The sequence below is a fragment of the Diospyros lotus genome, chromosome 11 (assembly GCF_014633365.1).
Source record: "Diospyros lotus cultivar Yz01 chromosome 11, ASM1463336v1, whole genome shotgun sequence".
NCBI classification, from domain to species: Eukaryota; Viridiplantae; Streptophyta; class Magnoliopsida; order Ericales; family Ebenaceae; genus Diospyros; species Diospyros lotus.
In genome coordinates this window covers 33039705-33053672 of record NC_068348.1, presented here as the reverse complement: position 1 = coordinate 33053672, position 13968 = coordinate 33039705, and the positions used below count along the sequence as shown (strand labels likewise).

Genomic DNA, 13968 nt, shown 5'->3' with positions numbered 1-13968 from the left:
AATAGGTTTATTTTATATTTTACTTTCTGAAATTTAGAATTCCAGTTGTTAAATTCCAAATAGGATTATTGTTCCTGTACAAGTAGGAGAACAATCAAGAAGATAATCATGTTTTGGATTAATATTTAATATATTGAGTTTTGGTTTCCCCTTTCATTCTCGGTATCTCTTTTGTCTATTTCTTCTCATCTGTTTTCTTCTTCTATGTGATGTAGGAAAGATCTGGTGTTCTGAGAATACAAATTGATTGGAGGCTTATTTAGGGTTAGAAGACTAGGAAACATTGTTGAAAAGGCTAGGGTTTAGATATGTAATGGTTGGGGGACAATTTAGAGGCAGAAGGTGGTGGAGAAGATGACTTTCTGCTGTTGAGAACAAGTTACAAGTCTTGAAGCAGGGTTACAAAAATAATGATCAGAAATTGAAGAGGGAGAAATAACTTCTAGGCATCACACCTAGGATTAGAGTTGCATCACACAACTCAAAGAAAGTATAACAGGCTTAGTGAAAGATGTAGATAATTATTACATTCACCACTTAAAGAAAAAAATTGCAATGGCATTTATAGAGCTCTAGCAATGCTATTCCTACTATAGTTAGGAAAATCTTTTTCCTAGTAGGAAACTAAATGAAAACTGAAACTACTAATAATAAGACTACGAAAAGACCATAAATAAAACCCAACGACTTTAAATAGAGTTACCTAAAGATCTTAAGAGACCTTATGTAGAATGACAGAAGTACCCTTGTGCATAAAACATCAAAACTAAGGCTAACAAAGCTCCTAGGAGGGTGTCTTTCTTACGTCCCAACTCAATGCTTAGGCATATGGGTCCCCACCCACAGAACCTTGTGGAATTTGTGGATTGGAGTTTAAAGTTGATGGTTTCTTTAAGGTCCCTTGCTACTTGTGGACCTTTGCCTTGACTGGTGAAAAGAGAGAGAGACCATCAAAAGATAATAAAGGTGCAAGACAGCAGTTCTCACAAGTTTGTATCCCTGCTCAAAGTACCCACTGCTGCCTGCAGCACCTTGAGCAGTTACCTGGCTAGTCCAAGGATGGCAGGGAGCCAACTCATGTTGTTGCTGACCTGAAGGAGATGAGGATGTGTCCTCACGAGGAGCTGGAGTTGTGAGGCCTATTGCGGAACCGAGGCCCAAAGTCCAACATGGGTAGGTTCTCAGTATGCAAGTGGTTTCTCTTCCCTCTATGGCTTTTGATTGAAAGTTTCTACTGCCACATATTTTTGATAGATTGCTGAGCTCTCTCTCTTCCAGTGTGGTTCAATGACTACTTGAAGCCTACAAGTTCATTCACATGCTCTCATCACCATTAGCTTAAGCATTCCTCCAAAAAGAGTAAAAGATAATATATATATATATATATATAGAGAGAGAGAGAGAGAGAGAGAGAGATTTTCCTTATCCCTAATAATCTATTTGGAGATTTTGCCCTTAGGGAAAACCGGTGGCTTAGGCTACATTCCCCAGTAAATAGACTCAGGTTTAAGTCCCATTAGGCAAATAAATGGAATAATCTCTTACATGAAGACTTACATTTTGCATTCTACATGTTCTACGGTCCAACATTCACTTTTATTGCCGATTCATTGCTTTTCTTCATTCACTTGTTAATTTTACACCGTTGATAGCATATTCTTTGATGAATATCTATCCTGCTTGAGGATTATCACATTGTTTATTTTGCTGCATGCTTTATTCCATGTTTGTCGATGTTGAGTTGTTAACCACCATGTGATTTAGAAGCGTAAGTTGTTAGATAGAGAGTTAACTTTTTATGTTTTATATTGTTATTTTTACTCTCGATATGCCCTTTCACGTGTGGCCAAGCCCACTGAGTAACTGGTCGAAACACGTGCAACTATTTAAATAGTGGGTTAACAGTGAGATTTGAACTCAAGACCTTTGAATCAAGAGCTTCAAAGTGCTTAACAGAAAGAAACGCAAGAAAAGAGAGAAATGAAAAATGAACTTGTTGAATGAATTTCAAAAAATGAATCAAAGTTACAGAAATAAAGGCATAGTTGAACATTTATATCAGTTAACCTTAATAACTGTCACGACCCAAGGGTAATTAGAAGGGCTATGATGTAATTCTTTTACTTTAATTGTTGCATCTATATTCCAACTATCAATTCTATTAGAATGAGGAAGGCCACATGGAGGCCTTAGGAAAAGGATAAAATAGTTTGTTGTAACTGTAACTGTTGGAAGGGGGGATGATTTGTTACACCCACACCCACACCCACACCAACACCTATATGTATTCATCCCATTCCATGGGAGAAGGCATGCAAAAGTTGAATAGAACATTATCCTATTCTCTCTCTCTTACTCTCGTCTCACTCAATTCTCTTTCTCCCTCTGTTCATTCTATTCTTCCCTATTCTTCTTCTAAATTCTCCCTTCATTCTTCCAATTTCCAATCCAACCCTAGGCTAAACCCTAGGTTCATGACAAATGGTATCAAAGCAGTCATTCCTCGGCTGTGAGTTCGACAATCAAGTTAGTGTGTCCAACTTTTGAAGGTGAGTCCGACAGTGATTCCAACGAATACCATTGAACATCTGTAGCCTTCACTTCTTATGTATTTGCAAATTCCGACTATTTTAGCGGCGAAATTTAGAGAAGATAGTAGTGGCAGAACGGACACCAATCCATAATAGGTTTTGACGCTAACCAACGATCGGTGGCAAAAAGTAATAAGTTGCAGAAGGCGATTTCGGAAACAACACAGCAGTGACAGAGCGACGGAGTCGAACCATTTCAATGGTGCGATTGGAGTCGATACATTCAAAAGTCTATTCTAGAAGCAACTCATAGAAGCAAAACCCCAGGCAGGAAAGTGATTGATGGGGGGTAAGTGGTTGCTTCCGATTTGATTTTGGAAGGGTCGACGGGGAATACGATCGTTGAATCCCCAACGATTGTGAGCAGAGCAGATCGAAGAAGGTGACCAAGAAGATTGTTCGACTTTTGGAGGCGAGAAAGAATTAGACTTTGTTATCGATCTCTAACGGTAATTTACTTACATTGGTGATTAGGTGAAGCAATTCTAATAAAGTACAAAACCAAGCTAGTGATCGCGGCCAGTGGACAGTGATTGAGTGGGTCGCGATTGTTGCAAATCTAGCTTGACGGTGGATAGGTTGAGCTTTCGATCTGATCTGGAAAGTATCTATTGTGGCAGCAATTAGGTTCGGAGTCGGGAGGAGGACTTCGATAGCGATCTAGCCAAGAGAATTCCGAATGGGTTTCCGAATATTGTTGCTAACGTGGTTAATTTCCAACATGCGAGCAACCCAGGCGTTCGTGAGTAGGCGGAAGTTCGTCGAAGGGCGACACGGGCGAGGAAGTTGTGGAGGCCATTATCAAACGTGCCCACTAAGTAGGCAGAACCAGAGGAAGGATTCAAGGCGATTCCAGCAGTCTTGTTAAACTCAGGATCGCCTCACCACACAACAAACTATCCCTCGAAAAACTCACTGATTATATCCCCAAATATCAGACACACATCACTCGATAAAGAACACAAGAATAGGAATAGAAAACAGTAACAAAAACACAACAAGAGACACAAGATTTTATCCTGGTTCAGTCTCATAAATGAGACCTACATCCAGACTGCCTTAGGCCCATGAAAACTCCACTATCTTGAAACCCTTACAGCAATTACACGCACTAGGAAAACCTCTCTTTCCCTCAGTCTAAAACCCTAGACTAAACAGAGAAGAAAACCCCCAAGAGAAATACAAATTAACCCTTCTCTCGGCCTAGCACATTCTCGCTCAACTCTCTCAAGATAACCCAATGTTTTCATGCATATTTCCGAGCCCTCCGAGCCCCTATTTATAGATCATAGAGGCGGGCATGACAGTTACAACCAATTACCCAACCTAACCGAATATAACCAACTTTCGGTCAGCTTTAAACAAACTAAGCAACACTCATTACAATAAGAAAAATATGCTAACAGATTTATACAAGCAAAGACTAAGTGCAGAAACTAATCTAGGACAAATGTCTTCACAATTCTCCACCCATTTGAAGTAGATTGGCTGCACTTCAGCTTCTTGCACCCCCACTCCATCTTCAACTCTGATCTGGAACAATGTTCAGCAGCTTTATATGTTGTTGAAGTTTAGAAATTGGAACAGCCTTAGTAAACATATCTGCAGCATTATTTTCACCTGCAACTTTGATTAAATCAACAAGTTTATTTTCAATGATATCCCTAATAAAATGATACCGAATGTCTATGTGTTTTGTCCTCTCATGGTGAGTCTGGTTCTTTGATAAATGTATAGCACTTTGACTATTACACATCAAGGTAACTTTAACCTCTAAACCTAGGAGCTCTCCCACTAGCCCCTTAAGCCATATAGCCTCTTTAATTGCATCAGCGACAGCTATATATTCTGCCCCGGTAGTAGATAATGCTACTACATGTTGGAGGCTAGACTTCCAACTAATAGAGGAATTCCACAACTTAAATACATAGCCAGTTGTGGACCTACGCTTATCAAGATCAGCAGCATAATCTGCATCTGAGAAGCCTAGAATGCTAGGTTTTTCTCCTATCTCAGCTCCACCATAGGACAATACATTCTTGCTAAAGCCCCTTAGGTATCTAAGCATCCATTTTACAGCCATTCAATGGGGTCTACCTGGGTTTGCCATGAAACGGCTGACTGCACTCATTGCATGAGCTAGATCAGGGCAGGGTACACACCATTCCATACATTAGGCTGCCAACAGCACTTGAGTATGGAATTCTTTCCATTTCCTTTCTCTCCACCTCATCTTTAGGGGACTGCTTTGAAGATAGCTTAAAATGAGGTGCAAATGGCACACTCACTGGCTTTGAAACAGCCATACCAAACCTAGATAGCAACTTTTCTATATATGATTTTTGAGATAAGAATATTTTCCTATGCTGTCTATCCCTAGAGATTTCCATCCCTAGAATCTTTCTAGCCTCACCTAGCTCCTTCATTTCAAATTCAGCTTTTAATTTTTGCTTAAGTTGCTGAATTTCTCTAAGGGATTGACTTGCAATAAGCATGTCATCCACATATAGTAGTAAGTATATTGAAATGCTAGGGGGTATGTGCCTAAGATACACACAACAGTCATAGGAGCATCTTGAATATCCTTGACCTATCATAACAGTATCAAATCGGCGATTCCATTGCCTAGGAGATTGTTTGAGCCCATAGAGTGACTTTTTGAGCAAACAAACTTTCTCCACCTTATCCTTAACTTCAAAACCTCTAGGTTGGTTCATATTTATCTTCTCCTCCAGCTCTCCGTGAAGGAAAGCTGTAGTAACATCCATCTGCTCCAATTTTAAGTCTAATTGGGCAGTGATGGCCAGCAGAACTCTTATTGATGTATGCCTTACAACTGGGGAGAAAACTTCATTATAATCGACCCCTTGGACTTGAGTAAACCCTCTAGCAACTAGCCTAGTTTTGTATCTAGGCTTAGAATTTCATCAGCCCCTTCTTTTATTTTGTACATCCATTTACAGCTTACAATTCTTTTCCCTTTAGGTTTCTCTACCAATTCCCAGGTTTGGTTTTTCTTAAGGGAAGATATTTCTGATTTCATGGCTTCTATCTATTTTTGCGAATTCTTGGATGCTATAGCTTGGTCATAGGATTGAGGCTCTTCTTCAGAAATTTCATAAGCACTGTTTATAGCATAACCTACTAAATCTGAGTAGCCAAACCTCAGCGGTGGCCTACGGACTCTAGGCTGCCTATCCCTAGCCACACTATACCTATTAGGGTTTGGCTGATCTCCAATGTTGGAATTAGCATCACTGTCAGCCTCTTCTTCCTCATATTGAGAGGTTTCAGCATTCTGCTCTTCTTCTTGGAGCTGATTATTTTGGTCCAAATCTGGTTCAGGCTCTCTTTCATTTATTTCAGACTCTATTCCATGAATATCTATCTTCATTGAGTCCTTCTTCCCATCTAGATCCTTTTGGGTTTCATTATTTCCAAGATTTATGGTAGTTGACTCATCAAATGTCACATCCTTTGTGGTTATGGTCCTAGGGCCATGTGGTTCAAGGTTCCATAGTTTATATCCCGTCACACCGGTTGGGTAACCTATAAAGAGACATTTCTTAGCCCTAGGTTCAAGCTTGCCTTGCTTCACATGAGCATAGGCTAAGCACCCAAATACCCTAAGGTGGGCAAGACTAGGCTTATGGCCTGTCCATTTCTCATAAGGGGTTTGCAAATCTATGGCTTTAGATGGGGTCTGGTTGATAATATGGGCTACAGTGGACACTACTTGCCCCCAGAAATTTTTTGGCAAATGTGCATGAAACAACATGCATCTTATCCTTTCTAAAATGGTCCGGTTCATCCTCTCAGCCACCCCGTTTTGCTGGGGATTTCTAGGTGTTGTTAAGTGCCTAATTATGCCATTTTCATTGCACATTTCACTAAATTCTTTATTGCAGAATTCCAGCCCATTATCTATCCTAATGGCTTTAATTTTCTTACCCATTTGAGCCTCTACCATGGTCTTCCAATTTCTAAAGGTCCTATAAGTTTGATCTTTAGATTTTAGCACATAAACCCACAACATTCTAGAATATCTAGAGCCTCCATGGGTTGGGGTTGGGGTTTGGGCTGGGCCGCACAAGTCCGAGTGAATGTAATCTAAGATAGACTTAGATGAGTGAATGGCAGTCTTATTAAACCTAAGTTTTGTTGCCTTTCCATAAATGCAAGACTCACATTTGGACAAAACTAAGACTTGGTTATTTTCTAGAATCCCTTGTTTAGCTAACTCCTTGACCCCTTGCTCACTTATGTGTGACATCCTTAGATGCCACAGTTTTGCCAAATCTTGAGATTTACTACTTACTGTTGTAGCCTCACCACTTAAGGTGGAGGCTTGCAGGATATGAATGCCATTCTGCAGTTTGGCCTTCATGCAGACAAGTGACCCCTTGGTCACTGTTATGGCTCCAGTCTCCCCGTTGAACTTTAGGCCATTTCTGTCCAATTCTCCAAGGGAAACCAAGTTCCTCTTGAGATCGGGCACATGTCTGACTGCAATGAGAGTCATAACAGTGCCATCATTCATCCTTAGCCTCACATCACCCATTCCAATAACCCTGCACTCATGGTCATTGCCCAGCAAGACCTTACCCCCATTGATTTCTCTATAGTTTTGTATCAAAACCTTTCTTGGGGTCATGTGGTATGAACAGCCCTAATCCATCACCCAATTATCATTTCCAGCCATTTCAGTGACAGTTAATGCCTGTGAACTATCATATCCAAGATCAACTAGGTTTGCTCCACCATCGGATGATTTCTTTTCAGCCATGTCTTTCTTTCTTTTAGGGCAGTATCTCTTGATATTCCCCTCCTCCTGGCAGTAATAACATTTAATAGGGCTCTTTCCATTCCTAGACTTTGATCTAGACTTTCCCTTTTTTCCTTTTGAGTCCTTTTTGGTACTCTTAGACCTTACGGTTAGGGCATCACTAGGGGTGGATTTTACATCCATTTTTATTCTCAATTCCTTTGAGTTTAGGGCTCCTATTATATCTTCTAAAGATAGCTTGTCCCTGCCGCCTTGTAGAATATCTACAAAGTTTTCATAAGACTTAGGCAATGAATAAAGAAGAACTAGGGCTCTATCGTCATCCTCATAGCTTACTTCTATATTCTCTAAGTCAAGATATAGCTTATTGAATTCATCTAGATGCTCTTGAAGTTTTTGATTTTCTTGCATCTTATATGTGAAGAACTTGGCCTTCAAATACAGCCTACTGGATAAAATCTTCTTTAAATAAAGAGACTCTAGTTTCATCCAGATTTTAGTGGCTGATTTTAATTTTGAAACTTCTCGGAGAACTTTGTCTCCAAGACTCAAGATAAGCATGCTGTATGCTTTCTTGTTGATTTCCTTATCCTCTAAAGATATGGTTTTAGGATCCTTACCTTCAGAGCTTTTCTTGGTAGTTACCTCTTGTTTCGATTGCTTTTTTTGATCCAAGACTGCACAGTAGAGCTTCCATTTTGATCCGCTAGAGACCAAAATCATTGCTGCCGTCGAACTTCCCCACATCATATTGAGTGGCCGATGAGGGCGCCATAATTGCCTACCAGAACCGACTCTGGTTTCTTGAGAATCTTGAAAAAAAAATCTTGATAGGATTGCTGGGGCTGATACCCGGCGCTCTGATACCAAATTGTTCAACTCAGGACTGCCTCACCACACAACAAACTATCCCTCGAAGAACTCACTGATTATATCCCCAAATATCAGACACACATCACTCGATAGAAAACACAAGAATAGGAATAGAAAACATCAACAAAAACACAACAAGAGACACAAGATTTTATCCTGGCTTAGTCTCTTAAATGAGACCTACATCCAGACTGCCTTAGGCCCATGAAAACTCCACTATCTTGAAACCCTTATAGCAATTACACGCATTAGGAAAACATCTCTTTCCCTCAGTCTAAAACCCTAGACTAAACAGAGAAGAAAACCCCCAAGAGAAATACAAATTAACCCTTCTCTCAACCTAGCACATTCTCGCTCAACTCTCTCAAGATAACCCAATGTTTTCATGCATATTTCCGAGCCCTCCGAGCCCCTATTTATAGATCATAGAGGCGGACAAGGCAGTTACAACCAACTACCCAACCTGACCGAATATAACCAACTTTCGGTCAGCTTTAAACAAACTAAGCAACACTCATTACAATAATAAAAATATGCTAACAGATTTATGCAAGCAAAGACTAGGTGCAGAAACTAATCTTAGGACAAATGTCTTCACAAGTCCAATGAACTTTCCTTGCCACGACAGAATTTGGGATTTGGGCTATTGCAGACATGGTTCAGGGAGGCGACCACAAGGCATTTCGCGATTTGGAAGCAGATCAGAGCAGGTGAGCATCTCTCAAATTAAATTTCGAATGAGAGTTAGAGGCCTCGGCCATTGGATGGTGATTGGGGGTGTGGGTCGTAGCAGTTGTAGGTCTTCTTGATTAGCGACGAGTGCAACGATTTTCAGGCTGTGATTGCTCCATTCCATCGCTGCTAATTTCCAAGGCTTCATGAGGATTAATTTCTGATTGTTCATAGGCCGTTACGTTCCGACGACTCTCAGTTCAAATTTTGAGAGGCAAAGCAGACCGAATTAATGTAGCCGTGCAGTTAATCCTTGGTTGTGATTCCAATTCGAGTTGAAGGCTGCTGAACAGGGAAAATTCTGTAAGATCAGCAATGGCAGAAGGGATATGGATGAAGAACCTTGAGTCCTAGGTGCATCAATTCCATTTGGCAGCCACTGATCTGCAGGCTCGAGTGGAATTACTAGAGACCGAAAGCAAATGTGAGCAGGTAGCAATCATGGCGTTGGATCGGAAGTTGGAGACCTCTCTAGGGGGCTTGGAGAGAAGGTTGAATGGAATTATGGATGAAGTGGGAGCTCAGATCAGGGATCAACTACAAAATTTAATGGTCATGTTCTCTTACCAAAATCAGTCATCTATGAATGGATCGACTTCAAATATTCCAAATAGTACTGGGAGGTCTTTTGCTACATCATTCTATACTCAATCTGGTGTTGCATCCCTTGTTTGTCATCATGCAAGAACCATTCAAGGAGTACAACTTGCTGGAAGCATTTCTAGTTGTCATTTTACCTCAAACAATCTCCCTATTACCCTTTCTCAGATATCCCATAGCAGCGCACATGGTCATTTAGGGGTGACAAATAGTGGTAGAATGAGTGTTGTTGGAAGCCCTGGATATGATTGTGGCACAAATGGAGTTGGTGGGTCTATTCCCGGGATTCTTCCAACCTCTGCTGCAATTGGTAATTGGGATGTTGTTCCAGGAATGGGAGCATCTCCAACCCTTAGAAAGGCAGAATCTCGAATTACAAGTTCAATGGGAAACATAGTTGGTGGGGGCAACTTTGGGAAGAACCTGAGCTATGGTGAGGTTGATAGGGCAGCAAAGGCAAAGGGACAATCTTAAATTGTTGAAAAAGTTCTTGTAGAAGGATATTCTAGCAAACACAAAGAAAAAGGAGTTGCTGCTGAATTCATTACATGGAATCAGAGTTGTGCAACGGATATTGGTGCTAGTCTTTACTCATATTTCGTACTTACCTAAATATGAGGAACAATCAAATTTGGAACAAAATATGGATTTAACTTGGGTTAAAATAGGCAACGAGAAGATGAAAACAGCACTAGCTAGAGGAAACTAAAGGATATAGCTGAAGGAGTTGAAGGGTTTGCTGAAGAAAACAAAACTATCGCTGCTGTGTTGGTTTTTCCTCCTACTGGAAAATCCAAGTTGTTGTCTACTGCCAGGTGGGATGAACCAATGGCTGATTGTACTCTTAAAGTGGAGACCAATCTTGATTGGTCAGCTATTGTAGAAGATTGGGAACACAATACTAATGTAGCTAGGTTTTGTTTTCTAGATCTTGCCTCAAATTATGTGCTGGCAGACTTTTTATACTTGGTGGATAAGCGCCCTCATGACTGGTTATTCTTTCAATATGCAGCTATGGCGTACCATGGAGGTGCAGGAACAAGTGCTGCTAGTACTGAACTTGAACTCTATCAGGTTGCCTTAGAGATTAATCTTGGACACTTAAGAAGGAGGAATAAGGAAAGGAGGATGAACCCGATAGAGAATGCTGGAATTGGATAAGAGCCATGGCTCCTTGTTATAAGTTTCTCGGGGACAAGAAATCTTTCAAGGAGAGGGGATTGTCACGATCCAAGAGTAATTAGAAGGGCTATGCTGTAATTCTTTTACTTTAATTGTTGCATCTATATTCCAACTATCAATTCTGTTAGAATTAGGAAGGCCACATGTGAGACCTTAAGAAAAGGACAAAATAGTTTATTGTAACTGCTGGAGGGGGATGATCTGTTGCATCCACACCCACACCAACACCTATATGTATTCATCCCATTCCAATGGGAGAAGGCATGCAAAAATTGAATAGAACATTATCCTATTCTCTCTCTCTCACTCTCTCGTCTCACTCAATTCTCTTTCTCCCTCTGTTCATTCTATTCTTCCCTATTCTTCTTCTAAATTCTCCCCTCATTCTTCCAATTTCCAATTCAACCTTAGGCTAAACCCTAGGTTCATGACAATAACAAACTGTTGCAACTTGCAACAACAACCATAACTGCCTAACTAATACAACACCTACTTATAACAACATAACAATAACCATCATAATAGTTTACAACTAAACACACTCGCTGCACAACATAAGAGAAATACACACAACTAACTACGCAACTTTATTTCCTTCTACATTCCCCTTTAAATCAGACTCCATGGAAGAAGAAGAAGACTTGGGCTTTAGCTTGTCTGAAGTGACAGTAGAGCTATGCTACACAAGTGACAACTTGAGACCAAGTTTGCCACACAAGAACATAAACCTACCCCTCAGTAAACCCTTAGTAAAATATTAGCCACTTGATGCAGAGTAGGGACATATCTGATTTCAAGTTCACCATTCTCCACTTTCTCTCAAATAAAATGCACATTAATCTCAATGTGCTTAGTGCGGGAATGAAACGCAGGATTTTCAACTATATTTTTGGCTGCTAGATTATCACTCCATATAACTAGAACTTTAGCACATGGATAACCTATTTCAGAAAACGACGACTTTAGCATCTCAGTAACACCTTGTGCAACAACTCTATATTTAGCTTCTCCAACAGATCTAGCTACTATTGACTATTTCCTTGAGCCCCCAAACCAACAAATTTTTGTTAAGAAATACACACAGCCTGCTAATAGACCTCCTAATAACTTTACAGCCAGCATGATCTGCATCCGTGTAAATAATTAAAAACAAATCACTAGGAGAATGAGTAAATAACAAGCCAAGACCAACTGTTCCCTTAAGATACTAAAGTAGTCTTTTGCAAGCTAACCAATGCTGTATTTTTGGAGAAGATAGAAACTGACTCAGTTTATTCACCACAAAAGCAATATCTAGTCTGGTATATGTCAAATATTGGAGAGAACCAATGATGGTTCTATTGGGAGAGATCATCAAGAAAGGATGATTCCCCAATGATGAAAAGAATCCTATCTATCAAAGACTCCCTCTGCAGCTCCGAGGGATCAGTGGCAACTGCCATTCGGCTTCTCTCCAGTTGGGAACTTGAGGACACTTTATGTTTATCCAAGGCCTATGACTTTTTTAGGCCAACTGGGATCAAGATGATATGGGTAGGGGACGTCTGGAACTCGGCAGTAACGCCTAAGCATGCTTTTATGTTATGGATTAGTGTCAAATCGAAGCTACTAACGAAGGATAAATTGCACTTTCTAGATATCGATAGAAGTTGTGGCTTGTGTGGCACCTATGAGGAGACGCACCAGCACATCTTCTTTCAATGTTCAGTGAGCTCTCAAATTTGGGGGCAGATTAGATCTTGGCTGGGCAGTCGGAGGTCCATGTCATCAATTGCTAGTGCCTTGAAATGGCTTAAAAAGGAGGCTAGTGGGACATCTTGGCGGTCTAAAATGAACAAAATTGGGCTTGCATGTGCTGTCTACTATATTTGGACAGCTAGGAATCGTCACATTTTTGAAGGCTAAAGACTAATGGTGGATAGCATCGTCAACATGATTAAAACACATGTATATGGGGTTATTTTCTCTTTGTATCCTAATGTTTTATCCCATTTTGAGGCTCTTGCCATGGGTCTTTAGTTTTGGTCTGTTTTTATTGTCCATCTTGGATTTGCCCAACGTATTTGTATAGTCTCTTTTGATCAATGGACATATTTACCTTTTGATAAAAAAAAAAAGGGATGGATTTGAAAATAGGTCACCCTCATTAGTCAAAGAAACTCCCAAATTTATAGGTGTAGCACAGGGCTTGCAATCTTGTATTGTTGCCTTTTTCAACAGATCTAAAGTATACTTTGATTGGGTGAGATATTTTCCATTGCTATCTCTATAAGCTTCAAACCCTAGGAAATAATTCACGGAGCCTAGAGTTTTGAGAGCAAAATGAGTATGCAAATCTTGAATACAAGATTGAAGAGCTGTAGAATCTGAACTCGTAACAAGAATATTATTAACATACACCAAAATGAACAAGACATACTGAGAAGTCTTCTTGATAAAAAGATAAGCATCAGAAATAGACCTTGTAAAACCCCAACTTTGTAAAGTGGTCCTTAATTTTGTATACCAAGCTCAAGGAGCTTGTTTAAGACCATATAGAGACTTTTCAGTCTACAAACATGAGAAGGAAACTAAAAGCTTACAAAAACCTTTAGGCTGTGACATATAGACCACTTCAGTTAAATCCCCATTAAGAAAAGCATTATTAATATCTACTTGCTGAATGTCTCAACCAAAAATAATAAAACTCGAATAGTGGGTGCCTTAATGACATGATTGAAAGTTTCAGTATAATCAATTCCAGGGGTTTGAAGAAAACCCTTAGCTATTAATCGATTTTTATAATTGAGAATAGAGTCATTAGGATTATACTTGACTCTAAACACCCATTTGCAGCTCATAAGATTCATATCAGGAGAGAAGGGAACAAGCTCTCATGTGTCATTATGCCGCAATGCAGAGAACTCCTCTTGCATAGCTTGAACCCAATGAGTGTCTAAGAGAGCCTCATGGGCCGAAGTAGCCTCTAGGGTACTCACTAAGGCATGAGGGGAGGTGACAACAAGCTACTTGGACTTAGACCTTGTGACCATAGGATGAATAGGAGTTGGAGCAGCTTTAGGTTTGGGTAAAACAGGCTGTTGAGTAGAAGAAGGAGCCAAGTGAGAATTAGAAGAAGTGGCAGCAAAAAAAGAGTGGATAAGGGAGAGATAGAGGGCTGTGCTACTTGAGGAGGAGAAGAAGAACTAGAGGAGAGAGAAGGAA

The 13968-nt window shown here is 40.1% G+C and overlaps 1 protein-coding gene and 1 non-coding gene across 2 annotated transcripts in view; one reads left to right on the top strand and one right to left on the bottom strand.

Annotated features, from left to right (window-relative positions):
• Positions 1 to 13968, top strand: part of LOC127813155 (peptidyl-prolyl cis-trans isomerase CYP57) — a 29129-nt gene that overhangs the window by 6566 nt on the left and 8595 nt on the right. The window lies entirely within an intron of this gene.
• Positions 9587 to 9667, bottom strand: LOC127813823 (small nucleolar RNA snoR35). The gene has a single exon (XR_008026228.1). It is a non-coding gene; the product is annotated as a small nucleolar RNA snoR35 (small nucleolar RNA).